The 12,175-nt window shown below is 41.0% G+C and overlaps 1 protein-coding gene across 15 annotated transcripts in view; it reads right to left on the bottom strand.

Annotated features, from left to right (window-relative positions):
- IKZF1 (IKAROS family zinc finger 1) overlaps nt 1–11,105 on the bottom strand; it is a 70,632-nt gene extending 59,527 nt beyond the window's left edge. For 3 of the 15 annotated variants that reach the window (XM_048312467.1, XM_048312506.1, XM_048312516.1), the window contains exon 1: nt 9,624–10,210. The gene's annotated coding sequence lies outside the window, so the exon portion shown is untranslated. Of the gene's footprint in view, nt 1–221; nt 837–9,623; nt 10,213–10,456; nt 10,522–10,704; nt 10,916–11,043 lie in introns of those variants that run through there. The other 12 variants (XM_048312403.1, XM_048312458.1, XM_048312430.1 and 9 more) reach the window with 11 other exon arrangements.
- Between the last annotated feature and the right edge of the window lie 1,070 nt (nt 11,106–12,175).

Below are 12,175 nucleotides of genomic sequence, written 5' to 3'. Positions count from 1 at the left end.
ACTGGAAGCATGGTGTATTTATGGCAGGTGGCAAGGTACAACCGCCTTACTTCTCCAGCAAGTATGACTGAACACAAAGCAGGAAAAAATAGATATGAATGCATCTATTACTGCCTTCTAGGGTCACCCAGCTACTATTAATCAGTTGATTACTACACATTTTTTTCAGAGGACAGTGAACCTTAACCAAACAAAAAAAAACACCCCAAGAAAATACCCACCAGAAAAGAGTCACACTCAGGAAGGGCCCTTTATTCCAACTGCACCTGCCTTCTCGCTGTTGCTGGGGCTTCAGCAGGCCTGGGAGCGCCAAGGGGAGAAGGTGCAAAGGAGAAAGTTTCTTCTAGTTTTGTACTCCTGAATTTACCTGCCTTTGTCATGACAAGTCTTATGCTCAGCATTTCTGCAACTTCTGCCATGCACTTCTCAGCTGTGCCCCTTTCTGCATCTTGCTGTCATCAAGCAGAATTCTGTTGGAAAACACTTCCCAATGGAGAAGTCCCATTTCCTGATTTCTTAAAGGAAGAGCTAAACTACAGGACACATTTTTGTTTGCTTGCTTTGGTATTTTTAAATGAAGGTAAACTGGAGTACAGTTTGTTATGGGTTTTTTTTAGTGGAATTGTCTTAGCTTGCTTTCTGTGAGGTTGGATGACTGCCTGTCATGAAACACACACCCTCACATCTCACACTGATGATATCAGGTTTTATCCTTGAATTAGGTGACTTTAAGACATTTGGCAAAGCTGATCCATTTCCCGGCGATGAAACATTGAGAGGAAATAGAGCTGGTGGAAAAGTGAGGATGGAAAGATTTTTTTTCCTTCACAATAACTACTGAGAACAATTAAACATGGTTCCTAAATGTAGATTAAGATCCACAAGCACTAAACAAACAGATAAAAGCAAAAAAAAAAAAAACTTTAAAAAATCCTCAAAACTGTTTTGAATCTCTCCCAAAGGAAAATTGTATTGTTATTGTATCTGGCAAATACTAATGAAATCCCACTAACTTCAGCTTAGGCCCTGCATCAGCAAAGAATATATGACAGGACACCTGCCACCCCATCTCAGTTCTGCAATGGGCCACGTGTAGGTTTTGGCTCTGTGTCTGTTAAAAGGTTTTTCACACCAGACTTGAGCATAACAGGTCTTGGGCTAAATTTTAAGTTCTAAGAGTAGAATTTACCCCTTTGCCTTTGGTATGGTAAATCTACGAATAGGAAACCATGCCCTGATTTTTCTCCCTTTCCTCTGCTCTAGAATCAGCAGAAACATTGTCACTGTCTGGAAAATAAGAGATCCTATGTATGGATGTGGGGATTTGCACTAATGCATCTATTTGTTATCAATTTGTAAATCAAGAAACTTTTATAATTTTTTATCTAAAAGAACAATGTTTTAGAAATGTTTCTGACATCTTTTTCTTGTCAAAAAGATGTTTTGTAATTTTTCATTGTTAAAGTTTTACTTATGGATCAAATTCTTCACTAGCATAAGAAGTGTGTATGGCTTCATTGTCTTCAATGCAGTCACATCTCTTCAGGTTATCAGCTAATTTGGGAGCCCGAAGTTAGAAACCAAAAGCTTGGTGGGCACCTGACTGAAAAAAACTTGCTCTCAAATTCTGAACCTCTCTCACTCATTTATAGCAGGACAAGGATTAGCACCTAGGTGATAACAAATAATTCTTCTATTTAGGAATCTAAATAGCTTCAAAGTTTGGCTCCTTATTACGAGAGCTACAAAATAGATAAAATTCCTTTCAAAATAGATAAAACTATTTCTTCAAGGCTGTTCAGATAAGGAACTCTAACCTGTATGCTTTCCTTTTCAGACTGTGAATACCAGATTCGGAGATGAAGCTACTACAATCCTTTTGAAAAAGAATCAAATATTGCAACCTTAAATTCCTTAATAATCTACATACACACCCCTGAAAAGTTATGTTGATTTTTTTTTTTTTTTTAAATAAGGAAGCATCTAAGTAACCATGCTCACACAAAAATTTGGATTAAAATTAGTCAGCATTTGCCCAGAAGAAATTTTACCTGTCACGGACTTCCCTCCTTGCAACTTTCTATACAATATAACTCATGCTATGTTTTAATAATATATCAAAATACACCCCATGAATCACTCGAAATACTTCTCCATTTATTCCTAATGTCAATTACAACCAGAAGCAGATTTAGGACCTTTTAGAATTCCAGGTGTAAACAGGAAGAAGCCATTGTAAGGTCAAGATTTTCTAATCTTTCAGAATACAGCAAATTAATTATTTGCAAATCTTGGTTTATTATTTCATCTCCCAGCAAATTCAAAAGTAAACCTCCTTCTCAAGAAATGAATGCTTAGCATTTATACAGCGCTTCATCAATTGAAATAAAGCATGTGTAAGTATGTCTGTCCTCCTACAACCCTGTTCTCTTAGGATACTAAAAGATAGCAAGATTGGGCCACTGATGTGATTCAACAGAATGACCTAATCCAAGGCCAAAGACGAGCTATCCTTTTGTCTCTTCTGTGTTTCCTGAGCTGTGTATGTACTGACTTCTCTGGGACAAGATGTGCTCCACACTCAGCACAATGGAACCTCACTTAGGGTAAGGAAATGAAATCACAAATGCTGATATTTGTGGAGCCACTTTGGTCTTACACCAGCACACCTAAACTCAGAGCTGTCCTCTCATCTACAGAGAGCCCTACCTCTGGTGCTGCAAGGATTTCACAAATGTACACCAAAACAAACTGCACATTTCCTGACAGTTCATAGTTGTAGCCATGCTGAGCAGACAGAAAGGTCCCTGAAGGAACACTTCTGTCTTGAGTGCAGCCCACAAGGGCAAGTACATTTTAATGAAACCTCAAAGCAGAAAATAAGCACTCACAAAGTCTTGAGAGGAGGGGAAATAAACTTTCTACAAGGGACCTGGTGCTCTGCAGGTGCTTTTGCAAATACAAAAAGTGAGGGGAACATGCATTCCTCAGTGGTGGCAGCTCTGGGTTAACTGTGATAAACAAGCAAAGAGGTAAACCCCAGCCTTACTTCCACAGCCACCTTGGGGAAACGCCTGACTGTGCAACCCCCACTTCTGTAAGCAGCCCCTCTGCAGGAAAGGGACCACTCACACTGGTCACTAGAGCAGCTGGCTCTAATGGAGTGCTGGTGTGTGAGCACATCTCTCTTCGTGGTCTCTGACATGTCTTACTGGCTGCTCAGCACATAGCCTACAGCTTTAGCAAACTAAGACTCCAAACCAGCAACCAAAACCATAAAAGCTCAACCTGCTTTAAAACCTAAATTGAAGCAAAGCTCTTAAAATGGGTCCTACATTCAACCACCCAAGACACATAAAGAGAAGTTTAAGAAATAAGTGAATAAAGGAAAAGGAGGTTGCAGCCTGAAAAACACGTTAAACTCCTATAGCCCTTAAGATACCTGACAGGAGAATTTGCACATTAAAAACAGGTTAGGAATGGCATCATCATGTATGTGTCATCAGTCTTTTGGGGTTTAAGCTGGGAGTTGCATCTGCCTGCAGAATGATAGTACAGCTGCATTTCTAATTGCACCAGACGGTCTCAACCTAACAGAACCAAGCCTCTTGTATCCAAGGAAGTCAAGGAATATGGGGCAACAACAAAAGGAGAGGTGAATAAAGGCACCTTTGTAAAAGGATTTAACTTTTAGCTTCATTTTAAATGGAAGAGCTAATATATGTATAAACAGACTTGTAACTTCATGTTCAAATGTGCTAAATATGACTGAACATGCAACAGGAAGACTGTTAAACATGGAAAAAAGGTAATCTGTATTGTATAACCAATCTTCAAATACTTGAAGAAAACTGCTAGAATTCTACAAACTAGTTTTAATTAAAAGCATTCAATATCTCAGCAAGCAGCTGATAATTAGCTTTATTATTGTAATTTAATATGTTACACTTCACAATTTCTGTGAATGACTCTACTTTAGAACCATTTTAATTCTATTTTTAATTTCCGCCTCATCACACAGCTCAATGTAAATAATAACTACTAAGATGAGGGGTGGTCCTTTCTGAAAACTGAGAGTAGTATTGAGCACTTCAATGTCCTCCCATTTCTGTTCAAAAAACCTAACAAACACCTCCAGGTCTTTTAAAGGACTGCATTAAAACAGAAAAAAGGTTAAAACTAAGTGGATCAATTTCTTTCCCTCTGCATTAATTCTGTATTCAGCATTTTCTACATAGTCTAGGGAGATGTTTAGTTTATTCAGTCATTTCTCTATTCCTGCCTAGTGTAAATGCTGGTTAACTACACAAATTGACAATACAATTATGAGCATACAGTGAAATTTCAATGGAGAGCTCCTGTCTGCAAAATGAAGGAAGCACTGTAATTCAACACACAAGATTAAGAAAAGAACTCTGCTAACAGTGCAGATGTGAAACATTTAAATGTCTGGCACATGTAAAATTAATTTCCATGTTAGGGAACAATTGTGAGGGTGTAAAAAAAGTTGTCTCAAAGATCCTACATAATTCTCAGTTCTTTGGGAATTCTTTTTCACATCACTGACAAATGATAAAAAGTGCATCCTGTATCATGTATGTATTTTCCATATGTGCCCTTCCTAGCATTTTCTGGGCTTGAACTATATTTATGTAACAATTCATTGCTAAAAGAGATAATAAAAGAATCCATTCTTTTATTGACTTTATGTGCAAATTACTGGACTTGATATCATTGCAAATATGAAAAAGGTTCTTCCTTCAAGTTTTTGAATTGCAACCAGAGTCATTATAAATAGTTTCCACAATATGAGAAAAATATGAGGGTAATTTTCCTAATTAAGGGCAAGTTTTAATAACTCATTAAACCCTGTCACCTTTATTCACTAAAAATCAAGCAGAAATGTGGACTAAATTCACCAGGACAAAGAAAATGCACACACTTCCATCTTATAAATAAACTGACTATAAAAGGTGAGGGGTGTAAATTAAGGCACTCAATCTAAGAACACAGCATATTCTCAAGTGGCCAAATAGAGCTCTTGGATATTCTTTCAGAGCTCTCACTCAACGGGAGGCAAACAGCAGATGAATTGTACTTTTTGTATCTATCTAGCTATTTATCTGATTTAAAAAGCGTAGGATGTCCTCACCACAGTGTATCTAAATATGCAACAGAGAAAACATAAAAGCATCTCTTTATGTTGAGAATTGTTATTGCCAAGTATACTCTACAATATATCAGTAGTCAATTTGTCCAAATTATAGAAGGTTTCAGTAACTCTCCTTCATGATCACAGAATTGCTTCCTAATTTCCCTTCAAACTGTTCAGGCTGTTACGGACTATTAAATGACATTACCAGCCCGAATAAACATATTAGAGATTGGTGTGATTTTTTTTCCCCTTAAATAAACCTAAAAATAACTCCTAAAATTAAAACAAATTAGCAAGTTCCTCCACACTATATATTTCAGTTAACTCACTCTGCTTTTGCAAATATTTTGAGTCCAATCCACTATGGTCAATTCCAGGTTTATACTACGATTGCTCTGCTGTTCTCAGTGAGTTGAAGCAAGCAGAAAAATGAAGCAATTCAGTGGGGAATCTGATCTCTCTTACAGAGCAAGTTTCTCTTTCACCAAGAAAGCTAGGGCAAGTGGGATCAGAAGAAGAAATGTAGATCTTTCACATGAAATAAGCAAAATAAGCAAGATAAGTGGACAGTTACCAACGCTTAAAAAACACGATGATTTCAGTGTGACTGCTCATCCAAGCCTGCAGTCTGACCGGCCTTTGGGAGCATTTATACAGGAAGCATGGGCATGCTCCCAAACCTGCATGGTCCTATCCCCAAGAATTTGCAATGGTACAAACAAAGCTAAGAACATGCATGTATCCTTTCAGAACTAGGACCTACTTTTGCAGCCACCACAGTGTTGGAAGTAACCTGCTTAGGGCAAACCCCCTGCAATCTCTTCTTGTACACCAGCTTAAAGCATGGAGGAAGCTGTGTTCTGAAGGAGAAGGGTGAGGCAGAAGTTGTTGAGGTTTTAATAAAGATGCATTCCACCATACCTTAAGGGGTACACATAATTCTGTTTAAATTTAGGCAGCAAATGAAACTCTTGTTGACTCCAAGTTGTAGTTAGGTTTATGTATAGATTACAGACATAGGGACAAGAAGCCACAGTTGACTTCGGAAGCAGTGAGTTTCCCAGCTGTAGTCAGTCCACTTTGCTGGATAGTCATTGGAGAGAGAAAACTCCTGCAGCTACTTTGGATGAGTGGAAGGTATTTAAAATATACTCCTGTTTAAAAAAAATGCCAAAAAGCTGACAAGATTGGGGCTGTCTGCCTTGCTTCAGATGGCATTCGAATGCATCTGTGAACACTCTTCCACTCCAGTGTTGGGGGGGGAGGGAAATAATCTTTGGACTATAGAAAAAATACCAGTGAGGAACAGGTCTTTCCTCTTTTGACTCTTGCATTGAGTTGCACGCATTTTAAAAGGCTTCCCAAAGAATCATAGTCCCAGAAAAACTGATGAGAGTCCTTATCTTCCATTTCTCAACTGGCATAATGTATTCCCAGTATTCTTCCTCTCTGAGTAATTTTATACTTGCTAGAAAAGTGGTGTTTGTCACTTGGGAGGGAAATTCCAGGGGAGCCAGCAGCGCATCCTGCCTTACTCTCATAAGGATGACAATATTTTCCAAAGTTCCCATTATTGCTACACTAAATTTTACTATTTTACTATGATTTTTTTTTTTTTTTGGTCTAATTCTATTACTTTTAATAATAGTAGAAAGTAATGACTGGTCAAAATGTAATCAAGTACATATGTGAATCTTGACTAAAAAACAAAAATTACTATGGACCCAGCTCTTCTTGCACATAAAACAGGAGAAAAAAAAGTCCCAGAAGGCTTCAATGGAAGTTTTCCTGACAAAGAGCCACACAATTAGGCTGTGATCCATGACTTTTGATATCCTCTGGACTTTTTAAGAGTACATCGCCAAAAATGATCTGCCAGAACAGCATACGATTCATTATGCCCTTGTTTTCTGTTGCTGAAATACAGACTGGACCCATTTCCTTGTTTTCTGCAGAATTGTGGCGTTAGTGTAAGAAGTATCTAAGCTCAAATAAAATATGTCTGGAAATGTTTTTGGCTTCATTTTGGAGTTATCCAATTTTAATGATGAGAAAGAAGTTTTGCATTGTTTTAAAACTCTGTGGATTGGTTATCCAGTTACAGTTCTGCATTGCTATGCAGTGGAAGCGGCAAGCAGACCAGGTTTTTGGTATTAAGGTCCACAAGGGAAAGGAAAACTGCTGCAGTAATGCCGAGATGGAGACTATTGCATTTTTTAATGGCACACTGCATGCAACACAAATGAGAAAGGTGTTGTTCATGTTTATATAGGGAAACAAGCAACAAGATCATTTCTGGAGGGAGTACTGGCAGCTGGGAGCTGGGGTGGAAAGTCAGACGTATACGACAATCTTGTCTCTCTAGTGCAACTTATGAGTATGGGACCTACTAAAAATGCACCAAGTCACTTTGGTCACTTGTAGTTAAGCAGCCACCCTGAGAAATACTCAGCTGGGATAAAGGAGGCACATAGGATCAGTGCCTAAGCTTCTCCAGTTACTGGGAGCATGAAGGGCAAAGAGAAAAGAGTCCTCTGCCCTGTCTTCCCATCATTACATTGGCCCAGAGACATTAGTGATTCCTCTTCAAATACTAGGGTCCATCACTCCTCCCTGACTGAATTAGGACAGTCAGTACAATTTCACATTATGCTTCTGTGTTCCTGTCATTTCCCCTGGAAGCCATATCCAGTAGGTAGAGGACCCTTGCAAGGATCAGTGCATTAGGTTTGAAATCCTGGGTGCTGTAGATGTCCAGCACTGGACTTCCATTGACTTTAGTCTGGCCAATCTTCTCACTCAGTGGATACCTGATTTCTCCTTGGCTTTTATCTTAAATTTACCTTATAATTAGGGATATAATTTCTATTTCTATTTTTTTTCATAAACTTGCAGTATATCATGTTCTGAGTTTTACCTACTTTATCCCCCCCCCCCCAAAAAAAAAAAAAAAAAAAAAGGAAAAAAGCACATGGATAGTCACCAATATTAAGATTTGTGAGAAAATCTTGAAAATCTTTAAGGCTGAAAGCAAGTCTGGGACAATAGAAACATGAACTACATAAAGTGCAGAGCTCTGCAGTATTTCGGACACTTCCCCCCCACAGTTCTGCTACAGACAGCTATCATAAGGACATGTACTGTTTTAAGAGTTCTTGGTCTTGCACATGGTCTGCACTTGGTTTCTCATGTCCACAGGCTTCAGTTTCAAAGGCTTTGATAAAGGAGTAAGGCATACAGCCATCAAACTAAAACTTGGTAGAGTTTGCTAAGTATTGAGGGGGTGGGAGCATAAGGCAGTCTAAGCAGTATGTCCAGTGCTTTTTATTCAGTTTTTTCACCAACACTTACGAATTAAAATCAAAGCAGAGCATGCCAGTATTAGAAAGAAATCTCTTCATGGGAGCAAAGAAACCTTTTAGAAAAGAGAAATAGTACCAACTACTGTATCTACTCTTATATTAACCCACAAACGGGGCGTTTTCATGGTAACGTGGACAAATCCATTCTCACTTTTTGGACTTACATTTTCCCTCAGTAGAGAAGAGAACAAAGAATAAACAAAGTTACCTAAGTGTAAAAATTTTGTTTGGAAAATTCAGAAGCTAAAGGCATCCCATCCTTCATTTTTCTACTTCACTAAGGCTTTAAACACCTTAAACTATGCAATTCACTAGCAAGGTGAGAGAGCAGTGCAACAAGCCACTCAGAACATGCCCCTGTGTAGCTGATTCAGAGAAAGTATTTCCAAGTACTTGAAAGGAATTTTAGTACTTATTTCTAAATGCAGTGTACTAATATTCTTTTTCTTTACATTTCAACGATAATTTACAATGTTTAAGAGCAGTCATACTCCCTGATATTGCAGCATTCATGTGAGTTACAACTGATGTGAGCAGTCAGCTGAAACTATCAAAGTGTGTCTTTTAAAGGATTTGGACCTTACAATGCATTGCAGTTTTGAATTTTAAAACAAAATTATTAAAGTCTAGAAATGGGTTGTTAATGTGACTGCACAAAATACAATCAGGATTATATACCTGGTTTATTTAATTTAGGTAGGGTTTGGACATCTGGACAATAAATGTATATCGATGTAACCTTGGTAGCATCCAGATATTGGAAAGTAAAATAAGTAGTCAAGAAGCTCTAAATCCTAATCTCCACACAAAGTCCTTGAAAACACTTCTTGCACTTACATGTGTAAGACTCAGTGAAAGGAAAAAAGAAGGAAAAGAAAAAGAAAGAAAGAAAAAGTAAAAAGAAACAACATTCTATTCCTCTGCAACAATTTACATAGTTTAAACCAATGTCCATACCAGTCTAAAAATTCTTGCATCCCACCAAACATCACTTTTTGGAGATAATTTGCAATCATACACTACAATATTTTCTGACACAGTACTAATAACTTTTAACAATTTTGGAAGCAGAATGCTTTGCACAATATCTGGCAGCGTTACCATACCTTCTAAACCAAGGTAGAAAAGTAATCCAAGAAGTAATCAGGTTTCTTGAAGCACAAAATTAAAAGTTTCCTTAGAACTGACTGCTGCAGTGGGAACGCATTTCTTCACACACAGAGTTTCTAACTAAGCGCATCTTCTTTAGCAACGACAACAGAGCGAAACCGTCCCTTCACAGAGAGGGTAACTTTGCGGAGCAGGGTGAAAAAAACTCTCCAGCTGTGACAGACCGTATGGCAAGGAGGAAAACTTCTGGTGCCACCGCTATTCGGAAGTCAGCAACTTCTCTAATGCCGTTCCCCTCAAGCGCACTGGGGCTGCTAATTTTACAATTTCCTAATAGTTTTTACGACCTCCGTACCTGCCTCCCCTCTGCAAACTACGGGCGCAAGCACTTGGAACGCGGGCTTTGAATGAACCGAAGTGCTGTAGCTGACTCGAGGAGAAGAGAGACCAATCCGCATCTGAATCAATGAACACCCCTTCTCGGCCAGCTCCTTATGGCTACTCATCTCTGAAATTTTAAGGAAGCACTCTAAAACGCCTGGATTACACCCGAGCTGTATGTTCGGCTCAATGTTTTAAATTTTAAAAAATAAAATAAAATAAAAAAGCGTGTGGGACGGAGAGAAGGGGGAGAAAGGGATGGGATTGGATGGGATGGGATGACCGGGCTCCGCAGTCTCCCACTTAACGCGCCCGGCAACTTCTCCGCGGCAGCACCGGCTCCGCACGGCCCCTCCTCACCCGCGCACCTCAGCCGCCCGGGGCTGACCGCCCGCTCGCCCCGGGGGCTGGGGCTGGTGCCCGCCCGGGACCCCCCGCCCCTCGGTACCTGCTACGCCGGGGCCGGGGCGGGCGGCAGCTGTCGCGGCGCGGCTGGCGCCGCTCCATGTGCCGGAGCTGCCCCGCGGGCGGCGGCTCCGGGCCCGGTCCCTCCCCCGCCGCTCCCGCTCGCCCGCCCGCCCTCCGCCCCGCGCGGCCGCCGCCCGCTCCGCACCCGCGCACGCTCCTGCCCCACCGGTGCCGGTGTCTGCGGCGGCGGCGGGCGAGCGGCGGCCCCCGGGGCGGAGGAGCATTTACCTGCCGAGGTACCTGTTACCGGGGCGCCCCGCTGGCTGCGCGCAGCTGGAAGCGCGGGAGAGAGGCCAGGCTCCGCGCCGCCCCACGGGCGCTCCCGGGGCCGGGCTCATACGGTGCCGGGACTCGGGTGTCGCCGCACGGCAGGCAGCGACCAGGCACAGCGATACGGCCGGGAGTCACAGGCCGTCAGCTGCAGACATCCACCTGTAACGCTCCAGAGCTAAGGGGTCAGATCATCCTGCTTTACTTCAACCAAGTCTTTCGCATCCCGTGCAAAACGCGTCCCGCGCTTTTTATGCACTTGAATTTAAGCGCCGGACCAAAACTTAAGTTACTTACGTAGAATCGGTGGCAGAGACAGTCACTGAAATCCAGACCTTATGCTTCAGTCCGGAGGGCATGGCAAACCTGGTGGAAATTACTCATGCTGAAGAATTAAGCACATTTACACTCTGTGGAGGATCAGGATCTCATTTTTTTGCTGTGCTTCAGTTCCTCATCCTCAAGATGTGGATAACAAATACTTCCTATCTCACGCCCTATCTTTATCTTTGCTCTCATACGACAAAAGTTTAGGGATAGCTTTATGTATGTGTATAATCTCATGGACTTAAACTGAACTTAATTCAGAGAAAAAAAGTTAAACAAACTTGTAGGCATTGGAAAGATCAGGAGCTTAGAATGCAAGCTCTTTGAAACGGGAACTGTTTACTACTTCCTAAAAGTTTGTACTATGGAACAAAATAAGGTCTCCAAGGGTAAGCTGGGTTTTTTTAGAACAGAAATGGAAAGACTGTACCTGGGGATTTATTTAAGGCACTCCGTCCCTCAGAGAAGCTCTGCAGATGTGACTGCTGTGTGCTTCACCGACTGGGATAGTATCTGGGTATACCTGGTGCTTCTCAATTTTTTGATTTTTCACACTGCACCTTTAAAGAGATTCAGAACCCTCATTTTATTGTAACTTTTAAGTAGACTTTATGGATCTGATAGGGTTGAAACTCAGAGGCAAATTCTCCTCATATTTATTCCAGAAGAACCCCATGACTTTCAGCAGGTTTGCACACAGGGAATCAAGAGCATTTGATGAGTAGAACACCTGGCACTCCCAGGTAGTAAAAAGAAAGAAAAAGATTTACAAAAGATCCACACAAAGGTGCCACCATGTGTCTTGCAGTTAGTACCTTTCTCTAGCAAATCACAAAGAGCTCATCCTCAGCAGGACCGGGAATACAGGCAGAGAGATCTTCACCAACACCTTCAAAAGCAGAAGCTGGCTAACTCAAGGGAACTCAGCAACTTTCCACAGATACGTGCATTTGGATATTTCAAAGTAAAAGGACTGACACTCCACTGAGGAATGGTTCTTTCAGGAGCTGTTTGCTGCTTTCCTGTTCTTCAGCTGCCACAGGGCCCGTGTGCTCCAGCACACCAAGGGGGAACTGATTTGGCATATGTTTTTAAAGGCAGA

This window comes from Corvus hawaiiensis, chromosome 1 (genome assembly GCF_020740725.1).
Source record: "Corvus hawaiiensis isolate bCorHaw1 chromosome 1, bCorHaw1.pri.cur, whole genome shotgun sequence".
Taxonomy (NCBI): domain Eukaryota; kingdom Metazoa; phylum Chordata; class Aves; order Passeriformes; family Corvidae; genus Corvus; species Corvus hawaiiensis.
Note: the sequence above shows the minus strand (reverse complement) of the source record. Positions and strands in the feature narration are given on the sequence as shown.